The sequence below is a fragment of the Sinohyriopsis cumingii genome, chromosome 15, assembly GCF_028554795.1.
Source record: "Sinohyriopsis cumingii isolate HCF-2022 chromosome 15, ASM2855479v2, whole genome shotgun sequence".
In the NCBI taxonomy this organism is placed as follows: domain Eukaryota; kingdom Metazoa; phylum Mollusca; class Bivalvia; order Unionida; family Unionidae; genus Sinohyriopsis; species Sinohyriopsis cumingii.
The window spans coordinates 133283382-133297918 of record NC_142975.1 but is presented as its reverse complement, the minus strand read 5'-3'; positions in this window follow the sequence as shown (position 1 = coordinate 133297918).

Sequence of the window (14537 nt, the reverse complement as noted above, 5' to 3'; positions counted from 1 at the left end):
GCACCATTCTTCATGTCTGCGGCACGATGCCCCAGTGCTAGACATCACTATAAACTGCCACACTGCCGACATCGTAGCGATATGACTGAACAATTGTTAAAGCTACGCTAAAAATCCTAGTAACACACACACACACAACCTGGTGACTTTGAGTATACTAACACAACCAGGTATGAATAGATTTTATAAAACCCATTTTGTGAATATATATAATACTTTTGAGTTATGCCAGTTAAGTAATTTGTTTTTGTTTTATCAGAAAAATGATATTTATGGATTTAATCAAACTTGCATGTAGGTATATCTTGACTGCACCTGATATGGGCCCATTAACCTCCTTTTTATGAGATCATGGTCAAGTCGAATGCCACTACAAAATGCTTATATACTACATTGTAAAAATATTAACACAGATACATAAGAAAATATTTTCAGTTGCCAAAAGTAAGTTGAAGATGCGCTAGAATATATTAGACGGTTTCAACACTCGGCAGTTAATATGACTGAAAAAGTAAATTAATTTTCCTCTCATGAATTCCATGCATATTCTTTTGCATCAGTAGAGTGTCAGTCCCTTCAACCCTTTGTTCAAAAAATGTATTAAGCACTTATATTATAAATCTTAATTTGTTGACCTGATAGGAATAAATTTACGGCACATCAATGGTTGACATTAATGTAGAAATTACCGCATTTTTAAAATGACATCTGGTAAAGTCGCTGATTTAACTGGCAGGTTTGCCAGTGTTCTTAATCATAAATGTACAAAGTTCATACCTTTAGCTCTACTGGGCATAGATGAGAAGAACGTCTGGTATGGCGTGTTGTCTGTCATCCATCGTCCATCCATCCTAAAGTACTTCGAGTATTGCTCTAGAAACTAACACGCACACATTCATCCCATATTCAGGCTGGACCAGAATGAAGATGTTTTCATAACGACCGTCTTGAAATTCTTGTTATCAATACTTCTCAGTGGATGGTCATAACAACGTGATGTTTTCACTAAAAGACTTTTGGTGATGTCTACTTGACCCTAAATAAAAGCGGTGTCGATCTGACGTTCAGGATGGTCGCCACAGCAGGCATCGTGAAAATCTTGTTATCGCTACCACTGAACGGAAAGTCTTATCAACATGTGGTTGTCACAAGAAGACTAATTATGTCAAGCTGGTTGAAGAAAAAATGGATCTGTTTGGACATCCAGTATGACTGACACATAAGCTATCTTGAAAATGTTTTTATTGCCGTTCCTTATGAATGGAAAGTCTTATCAACATGATATGCTCTCAAATATTATTTTATGATGTCTGCTTGGTTGTAAATGAAAACGGTGCAAATCTGACCTCCGAAATGGCCACCACGGCAGCCATATGGAAAATCTTGTTATCGTTAGTCCTCCTGAATGGCAAGTCATATCGACATGGGCATTTTGCCAGGGGACTTCTTACGATGTCGAATTGGTTCCAAATGAAAATGGTGCCAGTGTGACTTTAAATATCGCCTACATATTGACTATCTTGAAGAAAAAAAAATCATATTGCTACTAATCCTATATAGATGGTCATATCGACTTTGAGTTTTCTTGAAAAGACCTCTTGTAATATCTAGTTGGACCTCACCGAAAATTGTACTGATCTGACATCCAATACGGCTGTCATGGCTGCTTATCTTGAACATCTTATCTTTACCCCTTCTAAAGTGAAAGTCATATCGACCTTGTTTTTCACGAGAAGACCCTAATATTTTCCTCCTACGTAGTACATAAAATATTCACATTCTGCACTTTACTTAGAAAAGTTGGCACCAAATATCACACGACGAGTATGAAGAAGTGTACGTTTTTTTTCCAGGTGGCATGTTGTGGCAGTCATGTTATCCTTCCAAAGGGATGTGACCCTTTATGAGGAGTATGCATGGCCATCTTGAAAATCTTGTTATCGCTATTTCTCCTCAACGGATGTTATTTATATCAATATTGTGTTCTTAACTTTTATCCATGATCATAGGCTATAGCTCAAGCTAATGATAATTTATAAAGAAATGTTTAAATAGGATACTTTTGTCCATGTTTGTGGGTTGTACTTTAAGATACTAAACATGTAACCATTTTGTCATGGGTTTTTAACTTTCAAAAATGTTGGAAGCGAATTCGTTACCCATATCATGTTCATCTTATGGTCTTTGGTTTTTATACAGGTTCTATTAAACAAAATTATTTATTCCTATTTTAATATCAGTCTAGCAGAATCACCTTTAGTTTGCGTTCAGTTATAATATGAAAAGATTTATTTATTTGAATTATTCTTTGGAATTACGAAGTTCTCATTGACGTGTCGGACTAAAACTCAAATTTCGGATTCTGTTGAATTCAAGAACATTCTGGACTATGTCATTCTGATACATCAAGACTATTGGTACATCAAACTAGCAAAGACTATTGGTACATCAACACATTCAGAATCGAAATTCATTCGAAACACTATATTTTTGACTTGTGAAAGGACTTTTAGAATTATTTGGAACAAGATTCTCAATACTGTAAGTTCCTTTTATATTTTCACTTTGTATTCTAGTGGGAAAATCAACAAAAGCTATTGATTTCTGTTAATGATGGGTGCCAAGCAAGGCATCTGCTGGTACCATTTTAAAAACTCTTTGGTATGATTCTGCTGGGTGTTCGACCTCCCGCATCCGAGGCGTACGCTCTTACCGCTTAGGTCCTCGGAGCGGTCGGAAATTAAAGGAATTAGTTTTGAACAACGTAAGCTTCAGAAAAAATTTGTCGAATTGCATATTCATAAAGAGGAAAAGGAGAGGCGAATGCAGAGAGAGAGAGAGAGAGAGAGAGAGAGAGAGAGAGAGTAAAGGGATATGCAGTCGAAGTCAAAAGAAATAGAACTGGCAGGCAGAGTACACGCCCATACCCTTTAAATATAAGTTCAGGTTTTAATGTTATCAGAAATATTAGGTTAGTACCCCCTTTTAAATAAAAAGTAGATTGATATTTTCCTCGGTTTGAGAAAATTGCTGAAACTTGAAATGGCCAAGAGAGCGTTGGACTTTGTTGTTACAAAGTGTACTTATTGGCTAAGTCTACACTTCATTGTCGGTACAACAAAGTACTGATTATGATGTAGCTAAGGAATGTATCTTTAATGGTTACGAGTTGGTACCTGAGGCATATCGACAAAGGTTTAGGAATTGTAGAAAACTGGACAAACCCATGTCAAATTTGCAACGGAAAATCGATTTGATGGGTGGTTTTCAGCCACGAAGGTTGATCAAAGGGTACAATAACCTCGCATAGATCATATTAATTGAAGAGTTGAAGAATTGCGTCCATAATGACTTTAGGACTTACCTTGACGAACAAAAGGTGGAAGCTTTGGAAAATGTTGCTCCTACAGCAGATGAGTATTCCTTGGTTCACAGTTTTATTTGTAAATAAGACTTCCTCTCAGTGGTTTATTTTGGTTTTTGAAAGAAAAAAAAAAAGACTAACATCTCAGTCTCATAAGAGTATCTTCCAAATTTCAATCTTGCGCAACTTTTAGGAATCAAGTTTCTGATAAGACTGGTCAGAAATCCTTAATCAACTTATGCAAAATGAAAGGGCACGTTATTTCTGATTGCTACAGGTTGAAAAAACAAACAACAGAAGAAAGATAGCTATTACAAATGTTCTTATTTCTTAGAGGTGAGGTCACTGTCTTGTACTGAAAGCACCACATTGGTTGGATCCAACAAACCCAGTTTGGCTCTATTATGGTGAATTATGAACCATTGATGTCGCAATGTTCTATATCACTTATTGGTGATTCTGTCAAACCTAATCCTATTAAAATATTAGTTGACACGAAAGATTTTCAGTCTTTTATTATTAAGTAGTTTGCCTTTTCTGTAGAAGTTTCTAATCAGAGTGTTCTTAATCAGGGAGTAGAGCGCGGCTTTGTTAATGTTCCTCTCCATTGTGTAAATTTTGCATCAGACAGTCCCAGTGCCCATGATTGTTGGAACAGTGTTTTTCTTTACCAATTAAGGGTGTTTATTTATGATTAAGCAGTGTCCTAGCTGGAGGTAAGGTTTTGGCATATCCACTTGTAACTGACAAGACCTTTTTTTGGATCAAAACGTTTACACTTTAGAAAATGACATCTCAGATTTTTACTTGTACGGTTTCTACTATGACAAAAAGAGCTCTTAAGAAAGATGTTGATCAGGAAATTATTCCTTTAGCTGACATATTTACATCTCAATCTTTTGGTATGGTCACCTATGCCATTGATATTAATCAGTAAAGAGGTAATTATCACATATATCGTTTTTCACTATTCATTCTCTCTATTCTAATCAGTAAAGACAATCACTAATTGCCGAAATGAACAAGTTCAAAAAATATCCTATTTGTTTCAGAGGGCCATTAGTGAAATTGTATCCACACAATTAACAGTTTGTTATTTTCTGAAAACTGGGGTACTTATGAGAAATTGGAGACCACTGGAGGTACCCGCTGCTGATGAGCAGTCAGTGCGCTATAACAAATTTGTTCCGAGGTCATATCGAAAGGAAAGTCTTTGTACAGTCCTTGAAACTCCCTGGACTTTTCATTTAAGAGTCAACAAAACTTATCACGAAATTTTAAATCGTTCTTTTTGGCCGAAAAGGAAGAGTGATGTTCCCAAATACCGTCGATCTCGTCACACTTGTCAGATGGTAGGAAGGGGCTCCGGGAGGCCAAGTAGTCAAAAGCGCTTGAATTTACCGATCACTGCCATCTCACCTCTGTGCGCGTGGGTTCGAGTTGCGGCCTTGGCGAATATGGGTATGCGAGAAAGCTGCAAGTTGCCTTCCGTTGGTCGGTAGTTCTTACCGGGTCCTTCCCGCATCAGTTATACTGGCCGCCATCTATAGCCTATCTTCCGCTGAGAAATGGCGTTAAACCCCAAAAGGGTAGGAAAACCTATAATGAATATACCTAAGGCTCCCGTACAACTTGTTGCCGCATTTGATAAACCATTTAGTAAAATAATGTAGACTGTGTTGGTCCTTTACTTAAGACAAAGTCAGGCAACCAATAATTGTTGACCATACTATGTGGCTGAACAGGATTTTCAGAGTATCCCTTTTTGAGAAATAATAAAACTAAAACCATGGTCAAAGCTTTAAGAATTGTTTTTTAAAATAAATATAAAAAACACCTTTTGTCCTGGCCTAATTTATGCATTCTAATCAAGGGTAGAATTTTATTTCTGTAATTTTCCAAGAAAATATGAACCAATTAGGCACCCAGTAGTTGAAGTCTTTTGCCTATCACTCTTAAAGTCAATCGGCTTTGGAAAGATTTCCTCAAACTTTGAAGAATATGATTCGGTCATTGTTTTGATTAAAGGGAAAGATTGTTTGCTGTTGGGGAACCAGTTCAAAGAATTATTAGGTTTTCAGTCCTTTTTAGCTAGCTTTTGGACATATTCTCCGTGGACCATTGAAGTTATTAAACGAGAAACTTGTTTTCAAATTTAGATTCCAAGATTAATCGTCTTGACTATGGCTGTATGTTACAGACTTGTGTGAAGTAGCAAGAACTAGAATTCAAATCATTCTGTAACGACGAAACCTTTCATGGGCGACGTGGCCGTAGTCGCCCTGAACAACACATATCACTGAACTATATTGATCTACCATTACGTAGCTCTCTCTAACTAACACGAGTCATTTCTCTTCGATCGACGAAAGACGCTCATTCTACTACTACTACTACTACTACTACTACTACTACTACTACTACTAATAATAATAATATAACTTTTTTGACAGTACATACCAGGCTATATAATTTTGTTTCACTCTGCAAAAAAATATTTACTTTTCAGTGCAATGTTTTCTATGGTGGCGCTCCACAGATAGTTCGTACTTCTGACAGAGTGACATATGTAAGGTTAAACAGTTTGCATCTGCAACATGGACAATGGATAGAATGTTGGCATACCTCTATTCATGTATTATGGCTGAAATTTCTTTCCATGTTGTAGTTGTAAAAATTATGTCTTACCTAAATACAACTGATTAGTAGGACTGTTCCTATGTGCTCCAAAATCAGCCTAAACTAGTCCAACGTATACTAACTCTAAAAGTTATTAAAATAAGGAGAACACGTTTTGCCAGATTAGGCAATATAATTCAGTAATGTCCAATGGTTGAATTATAAAATATAATAAAAGCGAGAGAAAAAGACATCGGCTCTTATTGTTACAATTGACCTTAGAAGACAAAGAAGTTAAAATGAGCCCGCAGGTGCACACCTGGAGCAAGACCGGTATATACACTCTGTAACCCAAATTACATCAATCATACACCAAAAATAAAGGGAACCAAAAGTTCTTTTCACAGCACAAAGTGCATAACTGTAGAGCGCAACATATACAATTCTAACAGGAATTGTCAATAGGAAGCATCTTGTCACTAATTATTGAACTATTTCGAATAAAACTATTTAAAATAGTCCACTTCATAATTGTCTAATAAAGTGAGGCAATATTCAATTGCAGATTAGGGATCATTACTATAACCTTCACTAACCAAAGAAATCTCGTATAACGGTACTGGATCCATTTTTATTTATTTATATATTTTTGCACAAAATGTTTTCTTGTAGTAAATGTTCACCTCATTCTATGCGCTCTTCTGCAAGCATTTTTCAGCTTGAAATAATGAGCGGCAAGTTCTGTTCAAACAAGACATCACAAAAACATTGCTTGGTCACATCTTCCATACAGTGTTGCTATGTTTCAATATTAGAACAGTTACGCGAATTCTTGAAAAACCTTCATCGTGCATTTGTTGATTGTATCAAAACGGCATGAAGGGCCGCGCACTGGATAAAGAAAAAGTCAAGTTCAATAAAGGAGAGGATGCTATTCACGCTTTACGTTTTGTCTTAAATATGCAGATATATGTTTAAAATGTTAACTCTTAAAACAGTGTTTTGTTATCTATTCTGATCTTAATGAAAAATATTACCAGTGACAGTGCAACACACTTCAAAGCAAAACAGTTTTGCAGGAGAAATGTTCTTACGTTATATTGTGTAATTACCGGAAGAACGACGATTTCTGTATTGTTCAAGTGGTACAGTTCTTTTCTTGACACATCCACGCATATCGGACTGTTTAAATAACCAAGAGTCTATATCAAAGGTGTCCGGCTGATGCAAACTTCGTGAAATGCAATCCATATAGTCCTGCAATTTAAAACCCCTCGTGAACTTGCATAATAAAAGATTTGTTTCTTATGAATGCATGCATTCAAACTTAATTTATTCTAAATATACGAATTGTTTACTTACTTCATTTACCAAGACGTTCCAATGTGTCATTATTTCACACTAACCAGCCTCAACATCTCACACAAATACCCTGATTGATCCAATATCGATGCAATCATGCAGTTATTGACTCCATAGCTCACCTCTAAACATATTCTAAATTGTCCCCAGCATAATGTAAACATAACTTATTATGAAGAAAACTAATTCTCACTAAAGTTATCTTGATGTATCAAATATTTTCCCTAAAACTGAGTACACAATACATAGGATTGAAAAAATATGGGGTGCGATGCCGAGATGATATATATCCAAGGATAATGATTTTGTTTATCATTTTCAACAAGATATGAAGTGAATCTCTTCAACAGCTATTACCGTTGTCCAGCCCTGAAGCAAGATACTATTGTGTTAATTTCAAAACCTTTGAGTAACATCGAATTAACAGCCGTGTGACTACTACTTTTGCATAGTTGGTTCATCAATAATTACACTGATTATCCACTGCATCTGAGACCTCAGATGAAATGCATGTAGTCCTCATTTCTAATTCATTCTCATTTACATGTACGTTGTCACGGAATAAGCAGCAGGGAAGCTGAACAGACCAGCGTTTCCAGCCAAAATAAACCTTCCTACGCGAACTTTCTCCGTAGAAGCCTCAGAAAGCAGAAATAAAGCCTTCTACGGGAGCTAATTTTCATGCATTTCAGACCGGATGCATCGGGTGGTCGCGCCGTGTGTGTTAGTAAATATAGCGTTCAGGACAGGAAAATAAATAATCGGGAATAATTTTTTGTGTTATTTTTTTTGTTGCATGGTACGGGCTGCTTTTGTCCATTTTACGTCGCATTAAAATAATATACTTGAAAATAATATGAGTTCGAAAACTAGTACAGTTGGAGAGCCTCATTCTGCCAGAATAGCGCGAGAACAATTAGCGGCAGTAAGGAAACTTATTCCAGTAAAAGAATTATTTAAGAAAAAAGTTCGTGAGCACGAAGATACGCAATATGGAATTACCGAGTTATCTTCGAAATTATTAAAGCCAGTTACCGAAACAACCGAAAAAGTTTTTCTTGGTGATGTGAAAGATCCGGATATCAGGAAACGTGGAATTCTTCCTGTGTTGAGAGACATTGAGGAACATACTCGAATATTACCGGATTTGCCAGCACAAATACCGAAAATACTACCGAAGGTACAAAGTTCAGAAAATATTACTGCAAGAAAAAAAATTATTATCGATGAAATTAAGAAAAATTTTACCGATGGTGGTTGGGAAGTGATAATGAAAATGCCAATTCAGTCTTCCGATGATCTTGTGAAATTTGGTGCGTTTGCCGAAGATTCCTACCGTAAAAGAGACGCTTTTTTAACAAATGTAGGATTAGAAAAATTAAAAAAACGCGACACTTGGATTAATACATTATTCAGAGCTAGATTTGGATTAACGCGGGCAAGTAAAAAAGATCCGATTTATAATTTATATTTATCAAGTGCGGCTGAAAAATCGCGGTATAATGAAGAAGAGGCAGAATTATTAGAAGAAAGGCCTAAATCTTCACGAAGAAGGAAAGCAAAACCAAAAGAAAAAGTTCAACCACAGGAGTTTGAAGAAGAAATTCAACCACAGGAGTTTGAATTTCAACCACAGGAATTGGAAGAAGATATTCAACCACGGGAATTAGGGGCCAGACCAAAGGAAAAAAGTCAACCTCGGGAAAAAAAGAAAAAACCAAAAAAGAAAAAGGATAAGAGCGACCAGGAACCAATACCAGAAGAAAAAGTTCAACCAAGCGACTACAAACCACCTGGGGACGAGAGAGTTCGAGCATTAATTGAGGAAGAAATTGCATCTCGTTTAATAAGACCAATTGATTATAATAAACCTGCTGATTATTATTTGAGGGAAGACAATATCGATAGGCTCAAAGATGAAGGTGAAAGGTTAGACACCGCTGCGAATTATACTCCAGTGAATATAAGAACATACGTGAAAAAAGAATTTATTGACTCATTTGGACCAGGAACATGGCCGCAGTTAATTTATTTTGGTAGTTTAAGAAAACCGATGAATTTATTCGATATCGGATATTCAAATTTTAAAAAGGAGGTCGATGAATATAAAAAAATACTTACAAGCAGATCACCAGATCCTAGACAAAGCACGCCACCACCGCAAGATCCTAAAATAGGAAGCGGATATACCATTTGTCCTGACAGCGTTGTCAACGACGTATCTCGCCTCGAAATATTAATAGGAGGAAAACGAGCCGGAAATAACTCTTCTGAAATAATCAACGAGGCCTCAGATATTTGCCAGCGATTATTCCGCGGCGGTGTCATCAATTCCCACATTTACAAAGAGCTCGTTGACGAACTCATCGATTAAAACAACATAATTGAAATAACATGATTGTTCACAAACATCAACGCAGACCTAGACAGGTCCGCATAGTTAACTCTCGATTGCCCGTATATAAATATATTCACGGTAACGGATTAGGCGATATCGTTGGAAGCCTTGTCACGCGAGTAGTCCCTAAAATCGGACCCGCAGCTAAGCAAATTGCATCAAAAGCAATAGGAAAAATTGGCGAGACTGTCATCTCTGGTATTGGTAATTTAGCCAGTAAAGGCTTCAATGTTGTCAAAAGCAAAATATCAAACTTAATGCGCAAAAAAAGCAGCCTGTCAAATTACCTAGCACCAGCGAAATGCCTGCTGATGTCAGTAAAGTTATAAACGACGCAGCAAATAAAAAAATAAATGATCTAGTACAGGAAGTTGCAAATACAAGTTTTATTTCGGGTAGCGGTCTTCGTTTTAGACGATAATTTTAATAATAAATGTTCGCACAAGTGTCAAACGAAGTGTTCGACATGGATGAGCCTGTAGGCAAGGACACCTCCGTGCGTGATTTTCAGTATTTCTCGTACGTTGCAGTTGAACCAAATACACCTACTCGCTTGGAAATTCAAGTTCACGATACGACAAGATATTTTCTTCCATCTGAGGCATATATCGAAGTTATCGGGGAAGTTGTTAAAATGGATAATACCGCTTATGGAGCAGATTTTAGGGTCGGATTTGTTAACAACGGTATTATGGCATTATTCAAAAGTGCCACTTACATGATTGACGGAAGAGAAATTGAGTCAATTACCAATGATACTGACTTAGCAACGATGATTATAGGTCTAGCTAGATACTCGGATGATTTTACTAGATCAGCTGGCCCTAGTATGATGTTTGCCAAGGATAATTCTAATCGTCCCGAAAGTAGACAATTCGATATTAGACAACCCAACGATCGCGCCGCTCCTAATGTTGCTCCCACTGATGTCGAAGATATGATCATTAAACCTTATCCTGATTATAATCTCGGATTTGCCACGCGAAAGTCTATGCTTACACCAGATCGCAGAAGATTCTCTTGTGCTATTCCGTTATCCCATATATTCGGATTTTGTAGACATTTCAGGAAAATTATCTACGGAGCAAAACACACCGTTACGTTTGTCAGAAAGGAAAATAGTAACGATGCTATCTGGCGAGAAGGTGCTGTCGATTACGCTACTGGCGTGGTAGGTCCTAATGATGCCGCAAATAATAACGGTATGGTAAGATTACTTAAATTTACCTTGTGGATGCCAGCGATAACTCCATCAATAATCGAGGAAGAAAAATTATTATCATTTATGAACCAGGGTGGTAAATCTGTCATGTCATGGCTGACAACAACAACAGATTCCACAACTATCAATGGTGATTTTACCTGGCGTATTGCATCGCAGCAGGGTACCTCTGCACCTAGGCATATCTTTATCGCTTTTTTGCGTACCAGTAGATATCATCAATTATACAGTCACATGATATTTGATCACATTGGAGCAACAAATGTGTCGTTGAGAGTAAATGGCCAACAAGAACCATCCGAGGAAATATCAATTGATTTTGAAAATCATTCGACGGCTCGTGCGTATCATCGCTTGTTAAGTTTCATGGGTCGCGATCAAAATATCGATACCGGATTGCAAATATCACAGCTGGATTTTAATAAACTTTATCCTATCTACTACTTTTCCCTGGAGCATCTTGATCTGGTAAAGCAATCTGTCGTTGATATCCATTTCAAAGCCAGAATTAACACAGGTGGACTTAATCACAAAGCAATCGCGGTTATTCTCAGCGATAGAACAATGATCCTAGAAGGAATTAGTGGCAGAATGAGAGTTAACGACGCACCTGTTGAGAAAATGTAACTTTGAAGATTTTCTAAATTTAGATTAAACGATTATTAATATGCCATACGAACACGTCAGCGTAACTCTGACCCCGGGTCAGATGAAAAAACTCCAAACAGCAACAGCAAAGCGATGCGGTGTGAAATTAACCCTGAAAAACGATCAAATTCAGGGCGGTCCTAACAAACTGTCGCTAACTAAGAGTCAACGTGAACGTTTCACCAAAGCCAAATCAGCGAATTCCGGCGTTCATGTGAATCTTAGTATAGGTGCCATCAGAGACATGGTCAAAACGGTCGGAATTTTCCCTTTCCTAGCTGCTATTCCTGGATTATTATCCGGGGCTCTTCCGGCAATTGCAAAAGCGATAGGATTAGGTGCGGCCGGAGCCACAGGCGACAAACTAGCAAAAAGCATAATGGGAGGGCGATACGGTAAAAAAAAGGGAAGCGGCCTTTATCTAAGACGCCCCCTGTACGGATCCGGCCTAAGATTAGCGCGCCCTATTCAAATTTAGATTTATTCAGCGAAGCAAAGAAAAAAAAAATAAAGTTTTTCAGAGGCGTATTTATGCGGGATCAACTACCAGAAAAACCAAACCCCACCGAGACAGGAATAATAAATCTCGATTCAAATACCGGCCCTGGCACACACTGGGTTGCCTACGCGATTAATCCTCGCGAAGTTGTTTACTTTGACTCGTACGGACTAGCGCCACCAAAAGAATTTATCAATTACGTGTCAAAGTTAAATATTCCAATTTGGTATTCGACACTTCCAACGCAGACATTAATGGATCCACCGATATGCGGTCCTGAATCAATTAACGTCCTCGACGCAATTTCAAAATCATCCGACCCGTATCATAGGATCGTATTTAAATACGCCGTAGATAAATATCATGGTTGATATTTACGGAAGATTCCTCTACAGGAAGAAGGAAGTAGCCGACGTCGATCTATCAAAATTCGCCACTAGGGATGATATTAATAATCTTCTATCGCTGTCAGAGGTAGATCCTGGCGAAGTTGCTGTTTTTCAGAGCCGCGAAGGAAGATTACAAACAAGCAACGTAAAAATAACTGATATAATCAAGCGGGACGAATATAACGATCGCATTAATCAATTTACTCACCTATCAGATTCGGTATCAAAATCCATCGCTGATATCGCCGATTTTGTAGCGAAGTTGCCCCTGAAGGCCAATATCGCAGATGTGGAAAAAAAAGACAACGAGTTATCAGCAACGTTGCTTCTGAAGGCCGATAAAACATTATACGACGATCTTCAGGACAGAGTGACAAAAAGACTTAACAGGCTAAATAACGATCTTAAAAAACTCGACGATACTTTAACTAAATTTAGTAAAAAAATCGAGGAAGATATAAAAACATCCGGCGATAATTTCTCCGCAGCACACGAGCTAGCAAAGAAAAAAGTCGATCAAGCATCGCACGATGATCTCAACGAGAGAGTAAGAAAAATCAGCGAAGATATTACTAAAATTTTCACCGATGTTACCGAAATAAATACCGTAATGAGTCAGAAAAGCGATAAAACATCACACGATGATCTCAGCGAGAAAACAATAAAAATCAACGAGGATATTATCAAAATTAACGAGGAAATTAATGCGATACGTGATTTGGCGCGTCAAAAGATAGATATATCATTGTACGACGGAGAAATTCGAGATTTAAGTGCGAAACTTCTTGACGCAACTACAAAAATTAACGATATTAACACAAAAATATCGTCGACAAATCTTGGTAGATTAGCGCGTATTGTCATACCATCGGAGGTAGAAACAAAAAATCTTCCCTGCCATGTACCATTTGTGTTAAAAACACACAAAGGTACATGGACACCCGAGAATAACACATTTAGCTTGACCGCGTCAATTACTGGAGTATATCGAATATTTTTTCTCTCCGTGATAAGATTCAAGATAATAACCTTGGGTCACACCCACGACGAATTTTTTAATATTTTGATGATTGCAAATATCGAGGATACATTTACGCTAGAACCACCAGATAGAACCACGACGGGACCAACCAGTTATGTTGTAATTATCGAATATTTATCCGGAACATACCACACAATTGGTTAGATAACCTAACTAATAAATGACTGCATCGGACTACCGATACAATCAGGCACGTTCATGGCAGGATTCGTTAAAAAAGCTCCTCGACGAATATCAAACAAAAATAAAAAAATATCAGCGCAGATTAGTTGCCATCGATGTTGCTGTGTACGCGGTAAGCGCAATTATCGCCGGCGCAGGTATAATCTTATCCGCGGTGACAACAATCGCACCAATCGTAGCAACGATAATAATCTCATCGACAACGACAATCGCTGGTGTTCTTAATATTATCGCAAAAAAGATATCTTCATGCACAAATGAGAAATTGTCCCTGTACACGAGCAAACTATCCCAGGTCAACGAGGCGTATTCGAAATTATCATCGCTGCTTTCTGAGAGTCTCAACGACGGAGTTATATCCGATCTCGAATTTTCCATGATGGTAAATATCTACTCTGAGATTGAACAAATGAATATCAATAATGTCGGAACTAGTTCAAATTGTGACAAACACAACGCCGCCGATAACAACGCTGATATCGGCAAGCTCAACCAGGCCAGAATTTAGTATCGATTTTCCAATACCAATTAGCGTCAAGGAAATTGCGCTGTCACAGTTACGCGTCTATAACAGCTGGCCCAATGTTAGATCGAAATCATTCGGTAGATTATCATCGAACAATTCGCTTGTTTTTGCCAATAAAAACAAACCCGATGGAACCCCCGATTGGATCTTCGTTAGTATACCAACAGGCAGTTACGAAATTGAGCAAATCGATAAGGAATTTACCAGTAGAATATCAAATATAACCGGCGATGATAAGCCAGGAATAAAAATATCCGCGCACGAACCAACGCTGTCATCGATAAT